The sequence below is a fragment of the Furipterus horrens genome, unplaced genomic scaffold (assembly GCF_987537825.1).
Source record: "Furipterus horrens unplaced genomic scaffold, mFurHor1.1.pri manual_scaffold_1, whole genome shotgun sequence".
In the NCBI taxonomy this organism is placed as follows: Eukaryota; Metazoa; Chordata; class Mammalia; order Chiroptera; family Furipteridae; genus Furipterus; species Furipterus horrens.
In genome coordinates, this window is record NW_028327171.1 from 197089775 (window position 1) to 197117271 (window position 27497).

At 37.1% G+C, this 27497-nt stretch overlaps 1 long non-coding RNA gene and 1 other non-coding gene across 3 annotated transcripts in view; one reads left to right on the forward strand and one right to left on the reverse strand.

Annotated features, from left to right (window-relative positions):
• The window catches only part of LOC150022593 (uncharacterized), a 165252-nt gene extending 141464 nt beyond the window's left edge, over window positions 1-23788 (forward strand). For both annotated transcript variants that reach the window (XR_016509642.1, XR_016509640.1), the window contains exon 4: window positions 23718-23788. This is a non-coding gene — a long non-coding RNA (uncharacterized LOC150022593). The remainder of the gene's footprint in view (window positions 1-23717) is intronic.
• LOC150022594 (small nucleolar RNA SNORD16) lies at window positions 11837-11932 on the reverse strand. Its single transcript, XR_016513617.1, has one exon. It is a non-coding gene; the product is annotated as a small nucleolar RNA SNORD16 (small nucleolar RNA).
• Window positions 23789-27497: the final 3709 nt, after the last annotated feature.

Consider the following 27497-nt stretch of genomic DNA (forward strand, 5'->3'; position numbering starts at 1 on the left):
GGATCGACTATGGGAGAAGGGGGAGGTGGGAGGGGCAGGAGAGAGCAATGGGGGGGGGGGATGGGACAACTCTAAGAGAAAAACAATAAAAAAATAAAAATTAAAAGAATAGAATGTAAATATAGGATGTCTTTATACATTAGACCAGAGTAACAAATAAATGCAAACCTAGAGATTAGCCATAGTTGCAGGAAAACTACTTTCCTACCCAGTAGGATTACAAGGTAACCCTAAGTACAGATAACAGAAACTATATGCAATATAAAGACCCAGAGTAGAAATAATAAGATAAGGAGACCAAGTATATAGTTAATATACTATCAGAGTAAAAAAAGTGAATGTATATTAATTTAACTGATAGAATATATGACTTAATGTGTAATACTTTGCTTGGCAAAATTAAGAATGTGAATATTTATGTTAATAATCAGTATAATTTAATGTGACTAATTAGCTGCCACAATACTATTATTGATTTTATATGACTTACTTTAATTAAAGGTTTCTGTTCTATTGTGAGTTTGGGATGTGAAACACCCAGTAAAATGAACATAAAGAAAATGAGAATAACAGGAAAGTGGCTCAATTATAAAAGTTAAAGAAACGTTGAAAGGAAAGTTAGGAGTCACACTGGCCTTTGACTTCAACACACTGGGGATCATTTGTGGATGCCAAGAGTATTTTCCCTAAATTATTCAAACCCAGTATCTTATTGGTAGCCTTTAGTCTTAGAAACAAACTGAAAACACATCAATGAGACAAAGTGTAAAATAAATCAGTGTGACTGTGTGCTGAGTAATGCATATAGCACTCACTGACTGCTAGTAATTCAAGTCTTCTGCACCAAGTTATTACATTCTAAAGTTGAATGTTTGTAGAGGTTAAATTACCAGACCTAGTTAAATGTTAATGGATCTAGTAACATAACATAATTTAAACTCAAGCCCTCATACTAAGGAATGTAAATAAAAAGCATTAGTTTGGCTTTTTATGGTTGCTATTAAAAATAAAGAAAATGAAATAATGAACAACTATACTTAACGACTGGTGTAGCTGGGGCTGCTTTGTAGCAGTGTAAAACCATGTTTATTGATAGAGAAACTGTTGGACTTACTGAGCCCATCTAGATGGTAACTGAGGTTAAAAAATGTGTGTACTCAGAGTCTTAGGCAAATGGGTGGTGTTACTTCAAAGTGAGTGCATTTCATTGGGTTCTAATCTTATGTTGTTGTAAAGGCCTGGTACAATTTATAAGTTGTTGGGTTTGTTTTTTTTTTGCAATTTATACCTAAGGCCTTAGCTCATAATTAATATGCAGATTACTTTTGTCCCCAATATCAATGATATCTTTCTCCCCCAGTAATAATGGGATCCCTGCTTTTTGGGTATTCATGGGCCCATGGCAACTTAGAATGAGATCTAAAATTCCAGCCTCCTTTGCAAGTAGATGTGACCATTTGACTAATTCTGGCCAGTAAGGTATGAATACAGGTTGTGTGTGAAACTTAGGTCAACTACTTGTCATCATTACTACATCTTTCTGCTGTTGGGAATTTAGACTAAATGGCTGGATCTTCAGCAGCCATTTTGAGTATGAGATAATCTTATAATGAATTTCTGTTGTGTTGAAGTCACTGTTATTGGGATTTTTTCATTACAATCTACCCTCATCATTTGTATAACAACTTTATAACTTTATATACACTTTCAAAGGCTCCGAAATGTCATTTTATTAACTATCATTGTTATTTATATAAGTAACATTGATATTAAAATTTTTACCTAAAATATACTAGTCTAATCAATTACCAAGTCCTGTCAGTTCTACTTTCTAAACATTTTTCTAATTCATTTATTTCTCTATCCCCAAGGATCCTGTTAATCTCTCATCATCTGTGATCTTGAAAATCACACAGCTTCCTGCATCAACTCTTGCTCAGTCTTTTAAAAATACAATCTAATTATGATATTCGTGTGTTTAAAATCTTTCAATACTTTCCGTAACATGCACAAAGTCGGTAATCTATAAATTGTGCTTCATGGCCATTCATGATTGGGCTTCTGTCACTCTCTAGGACCATTTTAAGTTTATTGTCTTGGGGCTCTTGCACATATTTTTTTTTTTCTCTTTGCCTGGAGCACTCTCTACACTACTCTTCCCACCCCACTCCCACCTCCCCTGCCCCTCCACTTACTCAAGTCCTGCTCATTGGTTAGGTCTCAGATTTCATGGTTAAGCCTTCTCTCAGACTCTGGTCTAAAATAGGCCTGCTGTTACATATTCCATAGCACTCTGCACTTGTCTCACTGTTTATCAGCTTCATGCAAGTCTGTCCCATGAGACCGGAACCTTCATGAGTATTTGCCCTATTTCTAACTGGAACTCCAAAACCTACTGCAGGGACTAGTACAGAGTAGTTGCTCAAAAAAGATGTTGACTGACTGATGGATTGATTTTTTATTCTGTTCTCTTTCCCTAAAAAGCATACCTAACTGGCATCTCAACCGAAGTTCCATTTATCAAAATTTTATCCACCTTCTAGATCATCAAACCATGTATGTGCACTCCCTTTAATTAGGTATTTACTTTTCTATTTTCCCCCTTGTGAACAAGGTAGTGTCCCCAAAAGGAGTCGCTCACACATGTTTGTGTCTTTCCACAGTGCCAGACTTATTAGGGGAGACCTCTCTAATAAGCCAATAGGTTTCATGCAGGTTACACATGGTGGAGGGTAAGGAGCTTCCATGACAAAAGTGAGCAGAGAGAGTGTCTGGCAAGAAGTCCTGGTCACTGGCATCTGCAGATGGAGAAGCAGGTGTTGGTCTCAAGCAGATGGCTGCAGTGGTGGCATGCATCGTATGGAATGGAAATCCGGCAGGGCTGCAAGTGTGACCCACAGAACAGCTAAGCTCAGATGTCATGTGGTCAGAGCTTTGAGTTCTTACAGCCTACCAGGGCCATAGGTCCCACTCATATCAGTGTCCAGACAGAGTCCTTATCCAAACGTCCAGACTTGTAGTTTTGGGTTTTGGGGCCCCTTCTAAGGGCATTCTTGTTAGACCCTGTGACCTCAGTCTTGACATAAAATTTGACATAACTGTCATGGCCAACAGTGACCCCATATTGGATTGTCAGAGGTATCCAAGAAGTCCATTCTGCTCTTGTGCTATACACCCCTTTTTAAAAGACATTATTTTTAGAGCAGTTTTAGGTTTATAACAAAATTGAGAGGGAGATACAGAAACTTCCCACATATTCCTGTCCCCCACACATGCATAACCTCCCCTATCATCAGCATCTGTCACCAAAATGGTACATTTTTCATCAGGGATGAGCATTGACAGATCACAATCATCCAAAGTACATAGTTTACCTTAGGGCTCACTGTGGGTGTTCACTCAATGAGTTTGACAAATGTATAATGACATATATGATATCCTACAGAGAACTGTCATTGCCTTTAAAATCCTGTGCTCCACTTTGTCATCTCTTATCCCCCACAGTTACTTTTCTTGTCATCATACAGTAGATTTTAATTACAGTGTGTGTGTGTGTTTTTTAGTAGAATCCTAAATTACTATTTGGGAACACATTCTAGAAAATATGAAGTCTTTTTAGCAAATTTTTAAAAATAACGGCCTCTATTTATAAACTTATTTATTATAATTGTCTTTATCCCAAGGAAGGAGGAATTTCTGGAGGCTCTGGCCATTATTGCCTTTTGTAAGCAGAATATTTGGCACATAAAAGGCATTCAACAGACACTGGGCTATAATGTAGTGGAGTAAGTGCATTCTTTGAAGTTAGATATCCTTGGGTTCAAATCTAGTTTCTGGCCCTTATCAGCTGTGAAAAATTGGGACTTTATAAAGCCTCAGTTGTACAGAACAGGAATAAGATCAACCTCAATGCAGATCATTTACATAGCAGAAGCTCTATAATTGGTAGTGATTATTATGACTTTCCAAATTTATATTTCTCCACCCCCTTCTTAATAGTCAAGGTAGGTGTTCAGTTCTTTCTTTATGTTGTTTTGAAGCTGGGTCCTCCAAGTTGAATAAAAATCAAGCCTAACACTAAATGAAAGGTAGATAAACCTATAAAGGAAGCGTTAAAGATACTACACAATTTTGTTTATTGTGTCCCATTCGTGATTTCTGCCCTCTCCATCCCCCCCCCCCCGCACCCCTCCCACACACACATTGACTGGTGAAAAGCAGCAAGATAAAAGATGGAATTGTGTTAAATCACCCAAGGTCACCAGAAAGGCTTGGAAATTATTCACATTCTAAATTACACCACCTGCGGCCACTCTGCTCTCAGGAGAGAAACTGGTTTGCGGAGATGTTAAGAGTTCAGCTGTCTCCCAGGAGGCTTATCTGCAATGTAGATTTTTCTGAGCCTTTCCTAGCTACTTGTGCCTCCAAAGCCACCAGCTGTTCTCAGTCCCCCCAGCTGGCTTAGTAAGATTTATCTTCTCTGTAGTCTGCTTCGAGGGTTGTCCACCACCAGAACATTTTCCAGATAGAGGACTTTTTCTCCCCCTTCTAACTTCTATCAAAATCCCTTCCAGTCCCCAAAGTTGTAATGGTCCATTTTGCCTTATTCAAAGAAAGGTAAATTTGAGAGCAATTATTTTCTGCTCCCCGCCTCTTGCCTTATAGATGTTGTCTTTCGCAGGAGCTCTCTGTCGGTCCCTGTTGCAGAGTTAAGAGTGGCACACCTCCTTTTATGGCGGGTGGAGCCAGGGCACCCTGCCTGAGCCTGGAGGCGGCAGCCTGGAGTTTGCAGGCTTCCCTTGGTCCGAGTGCTGCCATGCTCTTGCTCCCTCTCTGCAGAACTCTGTCAGTTGGGCCAGGAATCGGACTATGCAACCTTTCCTGCAGGTTAAGGTGAGGCTTGACCTACCTGCACAGGTTCATGCTTGAGTTTTCTATGACTAAGCAGGCCTGTTGTGAGGCTGATGCTCAGGTCAGTTCAGGTTGAGGCTTCTCCCGCTGACGGCTATGTGCTCTTGGCCAGTTACTCTATTGGGATAGATTTCTCACCGTAATTTCAGTAATGCATATTGCTGAGTTGGGAGGAATAAATGTCATATTGATTGTGAAGTACTTAGCAAGATTGTGAAGGACTTAGTCTTAATTTTTCATGTCGTATACTTTGTATCTACAAGTTAGATAATAAAAGTCTAACGCTGCTACAAATCAGTACTTAGATATGGTCAATAAATGGCGGCTGGTGTTCCAATTATTTTTATTTGTATTTGTATTTAGTGACAAGCACTAGTCAAAGGTAGTTTATTAATCTTTTTTAGTTTTTTTCTTTCTTTTTTCAGTCGTAATAATGTAGAATTTTATCTTCAGAACATTTTCATTTAGAGGTATTTCATTCATTTTTGTGTCTTACATGAAAAATTATTTCCTTTTTAGGTGTAACTCTAACCATGTTTCATGCATCAGGAAAATGAAATTTTGAATCTAGAGGGGGAAATTCTATTTATTTTCATAAGATAGATAATAATCTTTGACATGTAAAACATTGCTTTATAGAAAGATAAAGAGCCGTTAATTTATAAAGAGAATTTTTATGAACTATGTTCAAAATACAGTGAGTTTGGAAGTTAATATACTATAAAGGTATGCTCTTGGGAGTTTTTCTTCAATGTTTTTTCCCTTTGTGTCACTAATAACTAACCATGTATGTAAATGATAAAAATGCAGATTAATTCTGGGATTCATCAATAATGATTTCTGAGTTTACTTCAAATCAGTTCTGGAAGGTTAAATCACACTTGGCTAGCAATGTGACTTTCTGCTACGTAGGACCTGTATATAAGGAAAAAATAATGGATATTAAGCATCTAAGTCTCTTTTGAAGTAGCAGTGCTTATAAAATCTTAATTTTCAAAGATGTACACTTTGTTTCTATAAACTAAAATTAAATTGTAAAACAGACTCTGCTTAATGACATTTAAGGAGAAGGTTGTTTACCTTTGTGACATGCATAAACTCATCCAAGATTTAAGGTTCAGCATCATAAATCACTCTTTTCACAAACGCTTTGCGTGAAAACTCTCCCAAACATCTGGCTCAAGCATTTGAAAGTCTGGCTTTTCTAAACTATTTATTCATCTTTTGAATTTTATCTAGTATGAAAAGAAGATTGATCGATATGCATTACCTTCTCAAACAGGTATCAGGTATTTATCTTCTTTTTATATTCTCCCCAAATGAAACAAATCAACTCTCAGTTAAAAAAATAAAAGCTGCCAGATTTCATTGACAATTGAGGTTAAGATATCATTGACTTAAAACAAATCTAAAAAACCACTAGGAAATTTTTTTCTTCAGGTACTTTTAGATAGAATTATCAAAGAATGCAAAGGGGCAGTGGGCTGCCTGTTCAGTGATAAATTAAATGCTGCTGAACACTGTTAGCTCTTTATTTCACATGCGCTCCTTCAGCCAGGCCCGGAGCCATCTTGACTTCCCTTAGTTGTCAGAAGGATGGAACCTTTTGTAAACCCCCTGGATCAGAATCCCAGCACTTTGAAGAGACAGTATAAATTAGAGATGAATACAGAAATAAACCCTAAACTTCTACTACTGGTATTAATAATTAATACCCAGTACCAATAAAAGTACGTACTCACACGGGGAATCTTTTTTAATGAACTCATAGAACAGGAAGCAGCTCTCCCAATAATTCATGAAGAAGACCAAGAAGACTTAGGTTCTTGGAAGAACCGTAGTGGATTCTGAGCAAGCCAAAAAACCGGACTCAGTCTCCAGTGGGATTTTTTTGTAAGCATGAAGAATGGGGCTTGATGCCACTTCTCTAAAGTAAATATTACACTTTGGAAATTTACTACCAAACCTTAAAATGGCTCATAATTTGCCCCGTTTTCTGGAAATAGGAAGCAGCTGGTGAGAAATACTCTGGTGACCACGTCTCTCTGGGAACCCTAAGAGGGAGGTTAATGATTTATGCAGACATCTCAAGTTCAAAAATCAGGAGCTTGAACTGAACCTATTTATGACAGAAACTGATTAACCTTAAAATCAAAGAAAGATAAGACATCCTTAAGAAAGCTGATCACTAGCTATGGATAGCCATTTTCTCATTTAACTCCAGAGACAAGCTGCCTTCAAGCTTGGGGACAAAACGGTTGGTTGAATAGAATTCTCTGTTCAAACAGACTTGAAGCCTAGAAGTTTTGGGGAAAAATAAACCCCTTGGTTTATTTAAGGCTAAAATACAGTGTGGAAATTGGAATATAGCGTGGCCATTTTTTTTTTAACCTAGCATGTTGCCCATGATGAATGCTTACGAAGACCTTTTCACTAATTGATCATCAACAGGGAGAGCTTTAGCACCCACAGTGTGTCTTCGTAGTTATTTTCTCATTGGATATAGAAACTTGAAAGCTGGCCTTAGCACAAGCAAGGGGCAGGATGCACAGGAACAATATCCTCTCTAGTGATGTTCTGTGAAGCTTTTATATGCAGCAGAGGAAAGGCACAGAGTAAACATTGAAGGGTGCATTTTCAAAGCTATTCTGCTTTGGCAGGCAGCTCCTTTGGCTCAGTTTTAATAAATAAGTGGGAAGAAGAGTTACTCCCACTTCAATCCCTATTTAATCTCTTCTTATCTCTTTGTAGCCTCCATTTTTGGCCACATACTAGAATAGCCAGTTTTACATGTCTATGACAGAATCTCAATCTTTGGAATAACTATCATGCTGTAAGAGAACCCTTTATTTTAGTTAACTGTCCTGATGTTTCCATCAGTGGAACGACCCACACTTACCATTATTAGTTTCAAAGTTATCTAACCATCAAAGAGTTGTGTGGACTCAAGGGGCAAAAACACAGATTTAATAAAGTTTGTATAGTGCCAAGGTAAAGCCACAGATGTCCTGCTTTTCTGATCAGAGGAATGTGTAATTGCCCCGGGGGGACGTGTTACACATTCCTGTGAACTAAGGGTTTTGCTTTGCTGAGCTGTGGCAGGTCACGTGGTCTGCTGGAAGATTTTGTTTTACAAATCCTGTGCATTCACCAGTTTGCGCTGATTTACCTCTGTGGTTTCCTGCTCTGTCCAGCGTGAAGGAGAGGCACCAGAAGGAGGCTGTAGCTTAGGGTAGAGAGCAAGCAAGACAAACAGACTTTTAGCATAATTGCAATTTCTTTTATCATAGGTTCCCTTGAGTATTCCTAGCAGACACTGAGGTATTCGTTGTCTGTGCCCTGTGTCCTTGCACCAAGAACGCTATACAAATCCCTGTCTTAATCGGCCCTAATCCAGATGAGCTAATTTGGTAGTTTGGTCCTTGAGTTAACAAAAATGACTGTCACCCAGGGAGTTCAGTGCTGTATCTACATAACCATAAACGGTAGCAAAGAGGTTTTGGCTCCTGGCCTTAAGAAACTTAACCAATATTCATTTTAACGAGACAGAATTGGAACTAAGAGAGGGGAGATCTTCCTGCATGTGACTGACTCTCTGGCTTCGTGTTGGCAGCTTTTTGTAAAGGATTTTCATAAACTTGTCTTGGGTATGTCATTGGAGTACTTGCAATGGCAGCCTGTTTCATGCAGAACAGTTGCGATGTTTCCATATCGTGCGGACAGGCAGGCCTGTAACCCTGTTCACATGCGCCTTGTTTGTTGGAAGGACACTGGTAGGCTCTTTTATTACTTAAGCGAAAGTAACAAATAATTATCCTGCTGTAAAAAATAAAAACTAAGAATTCTAGTTTTCCGGGCATGTTGTGTAAGGGGACAGGAAAGACAAAGTGTTGGTGTCAGCAAATCCCCAAACAGAATGCTTCCGCAGACTGAAATAAACCCCTACATCTAACGGCTTCCCCACAGAAGTCCTAAAAACATCAGGAGCTGAGTGAGATGATATGCTTATGGCATATTCTATATAATCAGAGAGATCGGGATTTTAAACTTAGTCAAGAATTTCCCACTAATTGTGTATCTTTCTCTCTCTCTCTCTCTCTCTCTCTCAATGAATGCAGAAGTGAATGAATACTCTCTGAGAGGAAAATCTATGGATAGCAGTAATTGGACTATTCTAAGAAAACACTTTTAAAAATGCAGTTTCTTCTAGCTGTTATTCATTAGTAGTCTTCCCACAAAATATTTTGATGAGACTCAATTTAGTATCTTAGTTTGTATTACTTTTAGGCAGCACATGGAAATAGATTCATTTAAAATTAGATCTTTTTCATTAAACATGTACAAGAAGACGTCATCTGACAATAATTGGTCTCATAGAAGGAAACATTTAAAGTGACTCTTCTGCAAATACAGATAAAATTTCATTAAAAGTGGAGTGAAAAGTGTGAAGCAATCTTTAGTTTGAAAAAATTAAATGTTATAAAATAATTTTATAATAGATGCACATCATAGAAATATTTACATTATAGTTGCAACTATATGCCAATTCTAAGAAAAAGGAATGAATCAAGTGTCCTTTGTTTTTTTTGAGAATAAGTTACCCACAAATTTTGTAGAGAACTGTTCTACATCCTTTATGCCACATTTGACTTCTTCAACATGCTCCTTAAAAAGGCTGTTTTTGTAAAAATTCAAGGGCTTAATCTATATTTCCAATTCCTTTATAACATTGTACCATATGAATAAAGTGACTATTATATCCTCATCCTTATGGATTTTCCCTGCTCTATAGGTAACTGGTCTAACCATACCAGATCTTCATTTTTCTGTTACGTGAGCATTCTCCAACATTGATTTCATGCTCTTTCAAAAAGAACCTGCATCTTTTGCAAGACTTATTATTTCAATTTGCAGTTAAATGGTATCATATATGTGTTGTGTTGCCAGATATTAACATGTTTAGACAGTCATTTGGGAATTAACTAACGAGCAAAGACCTTGATTTTTTGAGAGGGGACAGAAGCTAATGTTAACCAGGGAATGGATGGGTGTCCAAGTGGACACATTTTATAAAAAGAAATTTTCCAAATTTATAAAATACTCTTCTCACTCAAAATCATATATCAAGCCTTCTCTTTTAGGGAGCATCCATTTGCTTGACAGCACCACAGAAAATTATTAATAATAAGTTGTTCAGTGGTTTTGATTTGTGGCTCTTTCAGAAAATGGCTTGAAGACTTTCAAAATACATGTCCATGGAAAAAACTATAAAAGAAATGAATTGTTACCGATTTAGTTTTCAGACACGGTGAAAGGGCAGGATGTTCCTCTTGGCACTAATATGTGAAGAAAAAATAAGGAAACAGATGTTAAAAAATATAGTAGATTCACTTTGTGAACCCAATCTAATCAGACACTTGTTAATTAGCATCTGTCTATTAAGTTGGGCATATCTGGAGAAGCTTCAGGAAAATCTGTACAAATCACTTCCTTTGGTTTGATGACATCACTTTGATTTAATAATTATGACATTTGATAGTTGAGATCATGTCTATGAGTCATTTGCTTTTGCATTTATGAGGCTATCTTTTTTGAAGCTGAGTAACTGCATAATTAAATTGCCTTTTAAAGGAGAAATAATAACATCAAAAAGCCAAATGTTCACTCAAGTTAGCATGGTAAAGAAGGACTGATATTTTATTTTAAGAGGACACAACAGTAAACTTACAGCATTAGGATATTAATATATCATTTATTGTTGTATTCATATTGAACTCTAGCAGAAATATTTATTAACCTTAAATATTTTGAAGTTTTATTTTTATTTTTAATGATCAGAAAAACTAATAGTATCTGCCAGGTAATATAATAAAATAATAATCGCAAAACTCATCCTCTCACCAACATTCCCTATGTTACACTATGCATATCCAAGGTGCATTTCTAAGTAGGTGGCATTCTACTTTCAAATAGTTAGAAACTATATAAATATTGGATACAATTTGACATTTAAAACATTTTCAAAAGTTGAGGGATGTTCTGAATATTTAATGCCTTTTTTCCAGGTTCTTAAGAGATACATACAGGGAGAAACAACTGTTTTATTGACTAAGATGAATTAGAGAAGAGATAATACAAAATTTGATCCCAGAGTCAATCCATACCAAACATATTTAGAAATGATAAATTATTCCCCCCCTTCCAAGTCTTCAGTGTAATACCATGCAGCTGCCGTATGCAGAGGGCGAGCTCCACCGCTGGATCCTGATCATTCTGGTGCCCTTCTATTTAACTGCGTAAGCCTGTTTTTATTTCTAGCTGTCACCTTTTTATTCCCTTTGCAATCTGCCTAACATATACACTCCACTCGTTGCTCCATTTTTTACCTGTCCCATTTTCTTCTTAGCATTTTACTAGATTTCTTTTTTACCCTACCACTGGCTGAAAATGTTTCTTGAGAGATCTGTGCTAATCTTATTTAAAAATTCAGTGGTTGCTCCTTAGCTTTTATGTTGAATGACTTCCCTTTTGCACAGCAATGATGCAGTAGAAATAATATTGAATACTTGATTTCAGTCTTAACTCTGCCACCCACAACTGACTGTATAATTTAGTGTCTAATATATAGCAACAAATAAAGAGATATTCAGAGTAAATATTCTGAATTATTCTGGTCCATTATAGGAAGGTTTTCCCACTGCTTAGCCTTAATCCTTTTGAAAATGTAAAGTTCTATAAAAAATTAATATTTATCAAATTAATTTAGATTTTAGTATTAACACCATGAATTAGTTGACATAGTCACTAGGTCATTGTTTTCTTTTGTTTGTTTTTTTGTTTTGTTTTGTTTTTAGTTTCATCTATATTGAGATAGAATGCATATACAAAATTCACCCTTTGCCAGATACAATTCAGTGATTTTTTTTTTTCAAGAATTTTTGTCACCCTTCTGAACCAGCTTACTGACAGCAGGCAGCTGTCACTGAGAACAGAATAGGACGCAAATTACGACATCATTGCAATAATTCAGTGATTTTTAATATATTCACAAAGGCAGCCATTTCAACTAATTTCAGAATATTTTCATCACCTACCCACCCCGAAAAGAAATCCCATACCCATTAGCAGTCACTCCCCATTTTCACAGTATATGAACTATAGGCAACCAACTTAGTTTCTATCTCTAAGGATTTGCCTCTTCTGTAGAGTTCATATAAATGAAGTAATACAATATGTGGCCTTTTGTGAAAGGCTACTTTCACTCAGCATAATTATTTCCAGGGTTCATCTATGTTGTAGCAAGTATCATTACTTTATTGCTTTTTATAACTGAAAAACATTTCACCAAATAAATATGCCATTTTTTATTAATCTTTTTATTAGTTGGTAAACATTTGGGTTATTGAATCACTGATTTTTAAAACCGTTGAGGAATGCAGTGATTTTTTTCTCAAACATCCTCATATGCATGTGAAACTGAAGCTCAACAATGTGTTTCTAGAACTTTATTTTAACTAGACAATTATCGAATTTCTTATGATATTGCAGAAGAATGGTTGATACAATATGATGTAAACATTCATTCATTCTTTTATATAGTTTAATTAATAGTCATAGAGCACAGAGTTCTAATGGTCTTGGTAGCAACAATTATGGTCCTTGTTTTTATGAAGCTCACAATCTAGTGGGAAATAAGCTTTTAATCAGATAATCACATAAATAAAGGCAAAATTAGAACTATGGAAAAGGTCATAAAGGAGAGATTCAGGAATTGATTTTGTCAGGGAGGAACATTTAACTGTGATCTAGTAAGTCAGTCATAGGCAAAAGGGGTGGAGAAGAGTATCCCAGGTGGATCAAAAGCACATGCAAAGGCCCTGTGGCTATAGGATCATATCATATAAGGGGGGGCTAACTACCAGGGGACCAGCGTAACAGGAGAGTGGAGGGTAAGGGGAGCATGGTATAGAATGAGGCTGGAGGGATAAATAAAGCCAGGTAAGATGGAGTCTTTCAGGAAAAGAAAATGGTTTTTGTCTTTTTTTTAGAACATTGGATTTTTTTAAGTATTTTAATCCCAGGGGTAATATAAGCATAAAGAAAATGTGCATTGCCTTACATTTCTCTCTCAGGGCTTAGATACATTAAATAAGGTACAACTTGAAGGGAAATGTATATCTTTTTTGCCAAAATTTGTGGTAGATAGAATCTGTGGCATTTAAAGTTTGCTTTTACTGAATTCCTTGCTCTCTAAAGTAGAAACCTGTCTTATTTTCACAGAATAAACAACTCCTTATTAGAATTCTCCTATTCAATTTTGTAAAGAACTAGTCTTTCCAGCCCTCCTACAGAAGAAGCAATCAAAGCTATTTGAGAACTAGTAAATAAATACAGGTAAAGGTGGCTTTTTTTCATTGCACAATCACCATGTTAAAAATAGTTCTCTAAACTGCAAATGGTGAATACCCAATTCTTTAGCCCAAATGATTTTAACTTGAGGTTCTTTGGCGCCCAAGCAATATATGAGTGGGATCCAGCTTTGTACAAATAAAGGTCAAGGCTTCATGGGAATGAATCAAAAGCATACTTGCATTAAGTTTTATAAAGAGTCTAACACGCATACACACACACAGCTAAAAACCAGGGTTTCTGAGAAGAGAAACAATCCATAACTCACTGGGAAAAATATTTGGGCTTATTCTGTATCACTTATGGAGGTTTAAACCTATGCAGTTAAAACAACAACATTTAAACTAACAGCTATCACTTAGCAAGTATCTTGAGAATAATTTTCTTGTTTTGTAAAAAATAATATAGTGACAGTCAAAATAATCACGATTACACCAATAGGATTAATTATATATTACAGTGCAGTTATTTCTGTAGCTATGATCCTCAGATCACCCTCTTAGGGATCATATTGAGTGCTTGTGAAGAAGTAGATTCCAAGACCCACTCCAGACCTCTACAATCAGAATCCCTGGATTGGAATCCAGGACTCTGAATTTTTAACCAAAATCCCAGATGATTATGATGTCTGCCCATGTCTGGAAAGTGCTATAGAACATAATAAATGACAACAATTTTTCTCTGTTGAATATTTTTGACAGAGCATCCATACCCAATTTGTAGAGTTGTATAATAATATTAGTACCATGTAACAAATACTGAATGTTTGTCAGACCCAGGTAAGAAGCTTCGTCTAACCTATTCGTGTTCCTTAAAATTGTTCTATCGTCGTCGTCGGCAGCCGTCCGTCTCGAGAGACGATGGTGTAGCTTCTCAAGAGTCTATCTGCATCGCCGAGAATGGCTGTGCAGTCCGACTCGGGAGTGACACGGTATCTGTCTCCTCCCGTGTTGAATCGACATCTTGCGATGACACTGAAGCTACAGAGCCTGGGCAGGGTAATATGGAGGGTCTGCTGTTGCCCATGCAGCAGACCCCCCCTCTCTTCGCAGCTGAAGGGTCCAAGGGAAAGACGGAGTCGATACAGCTTGGGTTCAGGTGCGCCGCAGGAGTTGCCGGTGTTGACTACAACGTCAAACCGCCTTAGGGACTCCGGCTCCGGATTTTCTGTCGGGGTTTACTCCCTTAGCCCTTCCACTGAAGAGGTATGCCGCAAGGCAGCGGAGGTTTTTTGGAGTCAGAGTTTTCCTTCTCTGATGTGCCCTGACTGGAAGATCGAACCAGCGACACTTAGCTCGCAGGCCGACGCTCAATCCACTGAGCTAAGTGGTTTAGCTCAGTGGAAAATTGTTCTATAAGGAAGTTAATATTATGATCCATAATTTATAGCTGAAGAAATTATGGCCCTATGAAATTAAATAACTTGCTACACAGAGGTCTGGTTGGCTCCGAAATCTTTCTGTCTCTTTGTTCAGCAGCCTCTTACAATAACCACTATCGTGGTTCCCCATTGTAACAAATATTCATTATACATGAGTCTAACAGCGTCAGTCAGCATCCATGGTCATGAGCAAAGGATAATAGATGAGCCTCTTTTGCTAAGCACAACTGTCTGACGCTTTTCTTTAAAAAGCTTCAGGAGGTAACACTTTGCAGGCAGGAATGGTGTGACTGAGAAAATTGCTTCCAGTTGTTAACAATTTAACAAGTCAAGAATGTAGAGGACAACCAAAAAATGACCCCCAAATCTCCCAATCTGTATCATTATTCCTCTCCTCTTCCACCAAAAAAGAAAAAAGCTCTGAGTAACTGTAAAGGGACTGGAAGACAGGTCTATTGGACTTTTTAAAAACACGAGTTTTTACAAGAATTTTGCCTAGCAGAGAGAGGGGGTATGTGTGCTCTATCATTTGAATTATGCTTCATTTCATTCAATATGTCACTGGGCACTAAGAATAAACTTTCTCAATTAAAAAACATCCTGGCAACCATCTCTATTTTATAGGTTTTTACTTGAAAACAGGTTAAACCTTTTGCCAGTAAAATATAAACAATTCTTGCAGTTTTGCAAATGACAATAAAACTCATTTTATAGTTATTACTCTAGTTGTATGTTTTAAATGTTTGCATTTCTGTTATGCAGTCATCATATCAAGAAATTTAACTATTAAGGAGGCTTAATTATAATAACAATAATTTATTTTAAACAATCTTAACAGATTATTTCTTTTTGAGCAAAAGGATCTTAACTATTTCATTAATTATTTAAGAGGTATGACTGCTCATTTGTCTAATGCTCAAAACAAATTCTCTGGGAAATTGGAAACCAGAAATTTCCCCCGGGTCTGTTGTGACTGAGCTTTTCAGCTGCCATCTAATGGCATAAATGCTATTCCTTGTGGTCCCCATTGGAAACGGACTGTGCTTTCAGCAGGCAACTATAGCAAGTAATTTGTTAAATGAATGAACTGTTAAATTGACATGTATACTTACACTGAAACTTCAGAGACGATTAGATGATGCTACCCAGAGCCAATACTGTATTTGAGAACATGGTGAGACATGAATGGTAGCTGTCTTTTGTGATTATAGTGCATGGGCTCCTTTAAGGCATGGAAAACATCATATCAGAACAAGTTTCAGAGAGTCTTATTTAAGGACACAGGAGCTTATAACTGTCTTCTGACAGTTAAAGGTTCTTATCTTTTGGTCTAGCAGCAGAGTTATATGTGTTTTCCTATGAACAGTTTAGTAGAAATCCATATTCCCAATTTTAGTGTTATTTTAAAGATATATCCGGATCTCATGAATCTATACCTTACTGGAATGGCTTCCAATCAGTTTCCAGAGGTATTGGTAAGATGAACTTCTGTTAGACCAGAGTGTCATCATCCCATCCCCACCCAGTCTCCCAGTCACCAGAGGACTTCCAAAGGAGTAGTGTAAGGGCCTGAAGCAGACTTGCTATGCAGAGGGAGAGCTTAGGCGGTTCGTGCTAACTAGATAGAGCCCCTGAGACGTGAGGCAAAGAAAAAGTCAGAAATGGCTTCCAGTCCCTTCTTTTTCACTATTTTTTTTCTTTAGCTACATGAGTTTGCTTTTATCTGATTGAGTCTACTTGGCATTGCTTTAACAATAGGAAAGATGTGAGACGGAGAACTAAAATCATACATTCATTAAGCAAAGCAAAGCAAAACCACTGACCTGCAGGATCTGTGCTCCCTCACAGAGAAGGTGCTTCTAAAACCATGATGTCGAAGACCCCGCGAAAGGTGAAATAATGCAAGTCGTTAGAAGCAGGGGACAGCTGGGGAGCTGGCTGTCGGCCTCGCCACCGGGAGATCCCAGACAGACAGACAGGGGCGATCCTGGGAGTGAGGGAGCGTAGCCCCAGAGGTGAAATTAGATCACTTTAAGACCCCAAATGGAATTTTTTGTATGTAATTACTGGGAGTCACAATTTTTAAAAATTTTACATTTTTTAAGTTGCAGTAATTCTGTTTAAAGACTGTTGACTGTTCATTGGCCCAGAGTAGCTGTAAAAACCATTCTCTGAGTATGAAGGTCAAACCTTACCTCTGAAGCAAACTTTTGTGTCTGCAAATACCAAATGTGGCTGACATTGTCCCAGGGGAGCCCAGGGGAGGCCGGAGGAGCCCAAGCAAGGCGTCAGCAGCCCTTACATGCCTTTGGCACAACAGTAATTAGAGCAGCTGGAATGTTTGCAACCTCCTTGGCTTACTTGCTGGGCTTTTTTTTTTTTTTTAAGGTTAGACTTTAATCTTATTTTCATGTGTTTTTATATAAATCAGACACATGCGGCTTGATTATAGATGTTAAGTGGCCACTAGGAGCTTTAGAGAAACGCCTGTGGAAGAACATGCAGCGCTCTGGGTCCTCTGGCCGCTGGCTTCAGGCTCCCTCCCTGTGCCCCGCCTGTGTTGGTACCTGCACTCCTCCTTCCTCCACTCCCACTGCCCTGAATCCCAGTGGGGTCTGTTTGCTTAAATCTAAGCCAATTAAATAAAGCATAATCATAAAGCACCATTCTGGAAAGAGCACACAGGAGGGGAATTTCATGGCCACCGACAGAATAATAGAAGAGAGGAAAAACATTTTAAAGAGCTCCCCAGCAGACAGCTGCCTCCTCCTTTGCCTCCTGTTTATATGGAGGCAGGCTATTTTTTTTTGTTGTTGTTGTTACCAGTAGGTCTATGCCAAGTCCTCCCTTTTTGTTTGGTGAAATCTTAATGATATATTCTTGTGTGTCTTAATATTTCTAAGCCACTGAAGGGAGAATTATTGTATCATGCATGCATATATATTGTTATGGAATTTCCAGAGCACCTGGGAGTGCTAAAATAGTGGATTTAGATATATTTCAAGGCTAGCTTTTACTTTGACTATCCTCTCAGCCAGCTAGTGATGTTCTCACTCAACTAAGAAACCTCCACTTCTTAAAATGGGTCATTACCGGCAATTTCTTTAGTAATAAAATGTTGGCTGCCACTGTAAAGAAAATAACTTGGGGAGGAGCAGAGATATTTCAAATTAGCATTACCAGGAGGAGGGGTAGGTGCCAACTTAGTCCCCACCGTGCTAATTAAGTTATCATACGTTGTCTTTTCAACAATACCCAGTTAAAGATGAAGGACCTGAATCAGCTGGAGCTCACCCTTAATTGTAAACTGCTCCCCAGTGAGTTGATAAAATCCCTCTGCTTCTAGAGCTTTTAGCTCTTCAGGCTAAAAGTAGATTTGCTAGAATTTCATTTTTCCGGTCAGATGACTGCAACACAGCATGTACTTTCCTCTCCCCGGTGGGGTTCTCTTTTCTATATGCGTGCCTTTTCCAATTATCCAGCAGTCAGGAAGCAGGAATGTATTCCTCAGGGAGTGTGGGAACCCAGGTGAAGAACAGCATCAGTCAGCTGCTTGCTTCCTTGGACCACAGCTGGAGTTTGAGTGCTCACATTGACCTCAAAGAGAGCCTGGTGCTCCGTCACCCCGGTTCAGCCTAATGCCTTCTAGGTGAAATCTCTGTGTGCTACTGCAGGTTCACAGATGGCTCCCAGCAGGTATCCTTGGGGCTCTGAGTGAATGAGATGCTCTCTTTTTCTGGCACAATCCTTCTCAAAGACACTCTATGTCCTGAGAACTTACAAAAGGTATTTTGCTGCTAAACAAAACTAAAGAGAAGAATCGAAGCTAAGAAACCATGTATTGGCATGAACTCTGCTCAAGTCAATAATACATAGTCTCCTCATGGGGATATAGAGTAGTGCCAAGTGGTTCAAGAATACTATTTGAAGACTGGTATTGACACATCACAGTTTTCCATAATTGTCAGAGCGCTTTTCTACAGATGATTTTGTTTATTCTTGCAGGACCTCTATAAGGGAAATCTCACACCAACTTTCAAGTCAGGGAAATAGTAAGCCAGGTAGTTAAGATGATTTCATTGCTTGGAACAAAGGAATTCATGTACACACAGTTAAAGCATCAGCGCACTTTTCCATGTTCTGTAGTACATACCTCAATTTTTGATTCATTTGATGAATAGTTATTGAACAAGTGCTATCAGACAGGGAATGCAGCAGTAAACCCAAAAGAAAATGGCCTTGCCCTTCTAGAGTTTACAGATTAGCTGGGATGGGGCGGACATTAAAGAAACAAATAATACACAGTACTAATGTTAGTACAGGGAATTAGACAGTGATGGTAGTATAAATTACTCATACTTCTAGAGAAAATTTGATAATATGGCAGGCTTATTGGAAGTGCATTATAGACTCTTATGTGGCTTAATATTTTCTGTCTTTCATTTGTATTCATTTTGAATTCTAAGTGCGATGGAATATAAAAGATTCATGTATTTGATAGACACCAGTGGCTTCTAGGATTGAAATAAAATAGTAAAAAAGGTCATGGGTGTGTATTTCTTTCCATTTCAATGAACCTTAATTAATAACACATGGTAGTTCATGTGAATGCCAAATACATGATAAAAACAAAAGTTATACACAAGTGGACAGAGAGAGACATTTCTAGAGGTAATTGGTGAGACGTCATTGAGAAAAGAGCTTCAGTTCAACTAGAAGCTGACAAAGCAGGAGGAGGAAGATGGGGGGAGGGGGAGACGGGAAAGAGGAAGAGGAGAAAAAGGGAAAGAAGAGGACTTTGCAGAAGGAGAGAAGATAAATATGAAGATGAAATGAAACGGGCAATAGGGCTACAAAACAACTTGTCAAAAAACATGGGACAGTTTGTGGTGGTAGAGGTCAGGGACAAAGTTGGAAAAGTAGGGTCCAGTCATGGTATAGAAGCCCTTAAGGCTTAGCCTAGAAATTCAGTTTTTTAAATTAAGTTTTGTGACTTCCTTATTCTGCCCGTCCTTAGTTCTTCTGCTCACCCTACATGAACCTGCATATCTGCATTAACTTATTCTCCCATTTTAAAAGTGGTGAGTTTGTATGAAAATTTGTTAGAAACCAATGAACAGATGGAAATCTGTCAAGCAAAGATGTGTTATTTCTTCATATATATTCTGAATCTGAGCAGAAAACGGCAGTGTAACATATAAATAACACTGATGCAGGTAGCCCCTTTCTGTGCAAAGTTCTTTATATTGCAGTGCCAATTCATTTGTAAAATAAAATATTTATTTATACTTATATATCTTCAGAGTCATTATGTATTAACAATTTAGCAAAGTAAGTTTTTAGCCCTGAGTGGTGTGCTCAGTTGGTTGTGCATCATCCTACAAAGCGAAAGTTCCCTGGTTCCATTCCTGGTCAGGGCACATACGGGAGTTACAGGCCTGGTGCCCAGTTGGGGCACATACAAGAGGCAAATGATCAATGTTTCTCTTGCACATCGATGTTTCTCTCTCTCTCTTTCTCCCTTTCTTCCCCTCTCTCTAAAAATAATACATACATACATACATAAAAAGTTTTTAGCTGATGTTTCTGAGCATTATTTCTTTTCACTCTTCAAAAAGTAATGAACCTAAATATGACCCTAAAGTAGCCACTGGACATCGCGTGCCTCTTTCACTCTCGCAATAGAGATTTTTATTGCTGAACAAATCTCCATTTATTCTACATCTTTCTCCATCCTTTGCCTTTAAGCAGAGCCATGTGGTTGGTTCAGTGCAGGCAGCTATGGGAGGTGGTGATGTGTATACTTAGACAGCTTACACACAACCCTCTGGGTGTCTTCCTTCCTGCAGTAATCCTGGAGGCCCTGAGCTGAGCCACAAGAAAAAAAATACCCTGATTGCTGGGCGACTGCATGGGGGAAAGAAAGGTGGGCTGGAAAATGACCCTACTCCTATCAGGATTTGTATGAACAAGACATAAACCTTAAAGACTCTGAGACTTAAACCTGAATTTTCTGATTAATTCAGTCCTTTATCCTTCACCTATTTGCATCCCTTTTTACAGCCTTGAACTATGTTGAGATGCTTCGAACAAGACTGGATTATTTTTACTAAATCGGCTTAACCCAATCTGCTAGTCCTCTGTAATAGCCTGAAATAGCTGTTCTGAGGATGAAAGGGAACACTCTTACTGTTTACTAGATTCTCTTTGGTCAACTTGAGATCCTATGTTTTGAATATGGAGTTTGTTAACTGTCCTTTATTCTTTCAACTGTATAGTTTGAAGTATGTTTCTTTGGCAGGAAACATAACATTCTCCTACAAAGAAACTCCAAGAAGGGAATATCTCTCTGTTCAACTATCAGTATTTTTGGCTCACTGTGCCTTTCAGCTACTAACAAATAAGTAGTGATAATGAAATTTGTCTAAACCTATTAGGGACTAGAAGTGGTACAGTAGCACATTACACTACATTATTTTATGTTGGCCACTGTTCTATTTAAAGACTGCTTGGATGGTGGGTAGTTTCCCGTGAGTACTGGCATTTCATTTCTCAGTAGCTGAAATCTTGTTATCCTGGACAAGTGCACTGAATCACACAAACTGTTCAAAATCTCTTAGAGCAGATTGATAGAGGAGGTAAAGAACAATGCGGTCGTTTATTTGAGAGCTCATCGAGGAGGCTGATGCTAGCCCATGAGGTGAAGGGTGGCCTTCAGCTGTTCAGGATTCCAGCAACTTCAAGCATCTCAGTGTTTAGTTTATCTGACAGAGTCAGGATGATGGGTAAATAGGTCATTATTTTTATGACTGATTGGTACTCTCTATTTTCATTTCATTCTTTGCCCAATAATTTTTAAATTCTGTGGGAATGAAATTAGCCTTTACGTGTTTAAGGCCGAAATTTTACTTTCATTCATATATAATTATAAAGTTAATTTTGGAAAGAATGTAAACAATAGGATATTACCTTTAAATATTGTTTTTAATTTTACTCAAATGAGGGACATGTTCTTTGTTAATAGGTATCAGTGAATGTTTTGTAGAGGGCCAGAGAGTAAATATTCTGCGTCACGCATGAACATAAAGGGCCATACAGTCCCTGTCACCGCTCCTCACTCTGGCAGTGTATCTAGAATGCAGCCACAGGCAACATGAAGTGGACGGACATGGTTTGCGTGCTGACAAACTGTGTTTAGAAAAACAGACAGCGGGAAGATGGAGCTGGTGTATGGTCCACTGTTTGCTGACTTCTGTTATATAGAATTCCTTTCTTTTTTCTTATTTTTACTAGGGTAAATGATACATGCATACATATGTAATCTGTACTTGCACACTTAAACACATGTATGCTATAAAACCATGAAAATGAAGTGCAAAAATATACATATTAAGGTATTTAAGAAAAACAAAGAATTTAAAGAGGATATAAAGCATGATATTTTATTCAGTACTCGTTGGTTAAGTACCCAAAGACTCTTTTTATTAGAACCAAGGTCCACCATTTTATTTGTTTTAAAATCAACCTATAAGGTTTAATTTGCTTTTAATAAAAACTATTCTTAAAAATTTTTAAGTATTCTTGTTATGTATAATAATATCATGTAAATATGTCATGTAAATTGATAAATTTATAATGTCATTTATAAATATATTCCAAATTCGAGGACCACTGAGCTGGACTAAGTGGGAAAAACAAAACAAATGAACAAAAAACCTGTGTTCAGAGGGCCAAGTAGTTTTTCTAAAATAGCTATCAAACTATTTTAGGGAATGGAGAATTTTACTGTGTTTCTTCTTGCCTTACAGAATATTTTTATTTTTCAAAAATGTTAAGCCTTTCTACCTTTAATATGTATTAACAGACTTATTCTCTGCTGCACATCGTGTGTGACTGCTTAGAGATTAAATAAGCTAATTACATGTAAAAGGACTTAATAGAGGACCTGAGGCAGTCAATGTTTGTTATTTTTGAATCAGACCCTTGTCTGCTCATATCCATACACACATTGTTCTTGGAAAAGTCATGGAGGAGAACTGAGTAACCTGCTATTGCCTTACCAAGTTAACATTTCCTCCTGGGTCTTGAAGAAGAATTAATAGCTATCAGTCACATTTTGAGTCGTAGGGCTCCTTCTTGTAAAGTAACATCTTCCTAGAGGATATGATGGTGTCTGCCCTACATGGGCTGAAATTGCACAAGCCCTGGTGAAAACACAAGGGGATATGTAGATTTAGAGACCTACTATTAGACAGCAGGACTTCAAAACAGGTCTCAATTGTGCCCCTTGCATTTAGGACAATTATGTATGGTTTGTCCTGTGTAGATTAAGATGATAACACCTGAATGGCTTATGAAGTACAAAAAAAGCCCAGTGCCTCCCAGTAATTGTGTGTTTTTCTAGGTACCATATTAATAAGATGTGTTCTGTATTGGTCTAGTGGAATTTCTAAGCAGAAGTACTAATTCAGAATGATTTTTAGGATTCTGAATGTCAAAATAAGTTTCGTACCTATAGAGAAAATTTAATTCATTAAAAAAAAAAGACCTCTCCATTCTGTGCTAGGGAGAGTCAGTACACACTGGGCTAGCAGCCCAGTCATTTAAAGTTTACTGGGTATAATTAACAATTTACCAGGAAGAATATATTCTCTTGGGAGAGAATACAAATTCCTGCTACTTATTAGCTGAAAACAATTTAAGCAATTTAAAATTTTAATTTTTCTTGGTTATAATACTTATGACTTCACTGGAGTGAAGCTGAAAAGTGAGAAAAAGTATGCAACAATTAGCATTTTTATCGCTCTATTCCAAGTACCTGAAAGAGTGCCTCGCAGATTGTAAACACTCAGTGTTATGGCTATAAAGAACCACCATGACATTTATCTCATGGACTCACAGTTATCCAATATGAAAAGAGAAAGACACGGGTTGAATTTGGTATTTATTTACATGATATAATTAATGTACATGGATCAGAGAGTAAGTTATTGATTTCCTATTGTTTTTTTTACAGGAAGAAGCCAGAACCTATTATTAACCCTTTGAGAACACAACATAACAAAATTTCCATTTTACTACTTCCTTGAATAGGTAAGTTTCATCCTCTCTATATGAAAAATTGCCCACAATTTTGAAAAATAACTGTTAACAATCTTTTTTAAAAATCTATATTAAATAAATATTAAGTTTTTACTTATAAAAATTGTGTATTTATTCTTACATGTTTAAACTTCAATCACCTTTAAAGTACTCCCCATTTGATGCGGTACACCTATTGGGAAATTTTTTCCACTGCTCAAAACAGTTTTTGAGCATGTCAATTTTGAGGCCTTTTAGTGCTTCTGCTGGTTTTTGTTTCACCTCTTTCACATCCTCAAAACTTTTTTCTTTATGGACTTTTTTCATCTGGGGAAACAAAAAAAGTTGCTTGGGGCGAGATCGGGTGAATAGGGAGGGCCAGGGCATGAGGTCTTGCTGTTTTTTGGTCAAAAACTGCTGAACACTCAGCTTGGTGTGGGCAGGTACACTTGTAAATCACCTACCATGAAATGGACAATTGTGTTGAGTCTTCAAAAAAAAATCCACTGAAGCCAAACATAGTTCTCAGACCAACGCCAGCTCGTACACTGATACAGATGGGTTCCTAGAACACTCACCTAGTGAGGAAGCCTGTGCTACAAGGAACCCACTCTGAGGCAGATCATTTCATTTTTTTTAGGGGGCTCCCTCCTTGTACACATGAATCCTACAGTTAATAGAGTTAGATCATTAAAATAGCACTTAATGTTTTGAATGATTTAATAGTAAATGAATGAAAATAGTTTTTTTCTGAAATGAGGATTGAACTAAGTCTGTCATACTATTATGGCTAACAATACCAATAGTATTTTCTCAACATTTACTGTGTGACTTACTTTGTACAAGTTAAATCATTTAAACCTTACAACAACCCTGAGTAAATAACAGAGAATCACTCCCATTGTACATATCAAGGGCAAGCGGCCAAGGGAGAGGAAGCTGGTAAATATAGTTCACCCAAGGTTGTATACACAGGTCAGGAGCAGCAGATGCTGGAAAGAACACCAGCCCCAGCTGTTACTGTAACAGTGGTTTCATGTTGTGGTAGAAAAGTCTAGCAATCAGATTCACCTGTTTTGAGTTGGTTCTATCTGAATTTATGGAAGAAATAATATATAATGCACTTACTGAAAAAGCCATCACAGGCAAACGTTTATTTTAGGTTTGTATTTGTTACTTTATCATTGTTGTATGACTAACTAAAGAAATGTATACACTTAGCTCAGTTTACAAGCATAAAGAATATTTTCCTTTATTTTACATCTTTCTTTAAACTCAAAATTCCTATAATAAAGGCAGAATAATATTACAGAAAGAAGAGAAATGGATAATTTTTTATTGTAGGGAATGAAGGATGCATTTCAATTTAATTTCTTTTTATTAGAGGTACAGAATATCCCATCTTAATCAACCATGACAATATTTGCTTTACTGTTTTTATTTATTATGTTATTTTTAATCAAAAAATTTACAAAATTTCAAAGAGAAATATAGAAAATTTATTATACTAAGTATCAAGCTCATGGACTCAGCCAATCCTAACAGTCAGCTTTGTTCAAATCTTTTTAAAATTTATTTTTTATTATAGTTGATATATTGTATTATATTATTTTCAGGTTCAAAACATAGTGATTAGACATTTATATACTTTATGAAGTGATTACCATGTATGGTCAAATCTCTTCTAAAGAAATAAATCACCACAGAAAGAGCAAAAGCTCACTCTGCTCCCTTTCCTTTCTCTCTAAAAAGTGCACAGTCCTGAAGATGACATTACCTTTACTTTGTGTGTTCTATACTTTAATGACATGTGTTTGAACAATATGCCATATAGTCACTTACATTTTAAAAGCTTACATGAATTATTTAATATTACTTGTAAATAGCTTTCATCATTTTGAAGATTTAATGTTAAAATGGTTTAAGCATGGCTATCAAAGCATCTTTAGGATTTGTGTATAAGAAACCCAAAGTTCTTAATATGTGATATCATGCCAATTTGGTTTATGTTTTGTTTTTGCTCCTTAGAGAAATGCTTTTTTATTGGCTGTTAGGATCTTGCTAACTAATGGGACTCTTGATTCAGTGATTTTGTCATAACACAATAATCGAAATCTATTTTCACCATATAGGAAATACTGGCTAGCTTTGAAATGAAAAGATACTTAAAAGAATTAAGTCTTATTTACTTCAGGTTGATTGCTCATATTCCTTTCAAGAACCATGAGGAACCCTTTTAAAAAATATTTTTCTAAATTTTTTAACACAGTTAATTCTAGAATTTAAGGTAAAAGAAATGTCAGTAAATAGTAGTAAGATTTATAGATACAGAATCTCTCACAATTGTTTTTATTTTCTAAAGGGAGTAAATTACTACTCTGGTAAAATTGGGGGAGGAAAAAAGAGATAAACTAACCTTTGCTGGGCAAATATGGATAAAGCAAGATATTATGTAAGCATCACAGGTCAGAAGTGCATTGCAATTTTGCAGGTGAGGAAATCGAAGCCCAAATATGTCAGGTAACTTATGCAAGATCATATAGTAATTGCAGGACCTGAAGTCAAAGTCATTGCTCTCTGACTCCAAAGCTATACTGCCTACCAGGGAAAGGATTGGGAACACCTAGACTATTTGACAGAAACATAGCAGTTTAATTCATTCCACCAAAATTTCCTTGGATTCTTTGATGTAAGTTGAGGAGACTGATGTTAGAAAAGCAAAGAAGACACAATATCTACCTAGAGTGAGAAAACAGACTATTGGGAACACAACGATTCATTCAGTGATACCATAAATGAGACTATGTTATTAGATATCTACATTTTGCTTTGTTATCCTGACATTGTTTAGATTTGCAATCATCTAACCATGCCAATTAGATTAAATTGAATGGAGTAACAGGAATGAAAATGCTTTGTAACAGATCAAGTCTCCGTAGTCATTTGCTAATGTTGCTAATTATTCTATAAAATTTAGAATTAAAAATTTCAAGCATAATACATTAAATTCTAAATGTAAAGATTGATATATCAGCATCTCTTTCACACAAGAGCCCCATGTAAACATTACAGTGTAGTAAAAAGCCCAGACAGCTAGTTTCATTCCAGTCTCCACCATCGGCTGGGGACATATTATTTAACTTCCTTAAGCCTAGCAGATAATAGTACGAAAGTCAAGCCTGTCCAGAATTTGATGTTTCTCATTATCTCTACCTAAATGATTGAAAGCCACTCTCTCACCCTAATGACTGCAGTAGCCTCCTGTGTTCAGTCATGCTGATCTCTAATCTGTTGTTCACCTTGTGTAATCTCTAATAGATCTTAATGCATTGGTAGGACACTTGTTCAAAATTCACAATGGCTATCCATAACAGTCAGAATGATGCCCACGCCCCTACTGTGACCAGCAAAGTGCTATTTAAACCATCCTCTGCCTCCCCGACATCATCTCAATATTCTCTCCTCCCGCTGAGAGCAGAGACTATGATGTTCTGAGCTGTGTCTAGAGTAGTGTCTTTATCTTGGTGGACCCTTGCTTGCTGGACTGAATAGGTACGCAAAGCCAACTGGAAATGATGCTAAGTACACACAATATCCTTAATGTACATCAGTGATGGTTGTTGCCTTTCCAAAGATTCGTTCAATTTGTCTTAATAGAGTGTAGCGATTCTGAAATGCTGAAAAGCTTTTGTGGGTGTTTTTGACATATGATTTT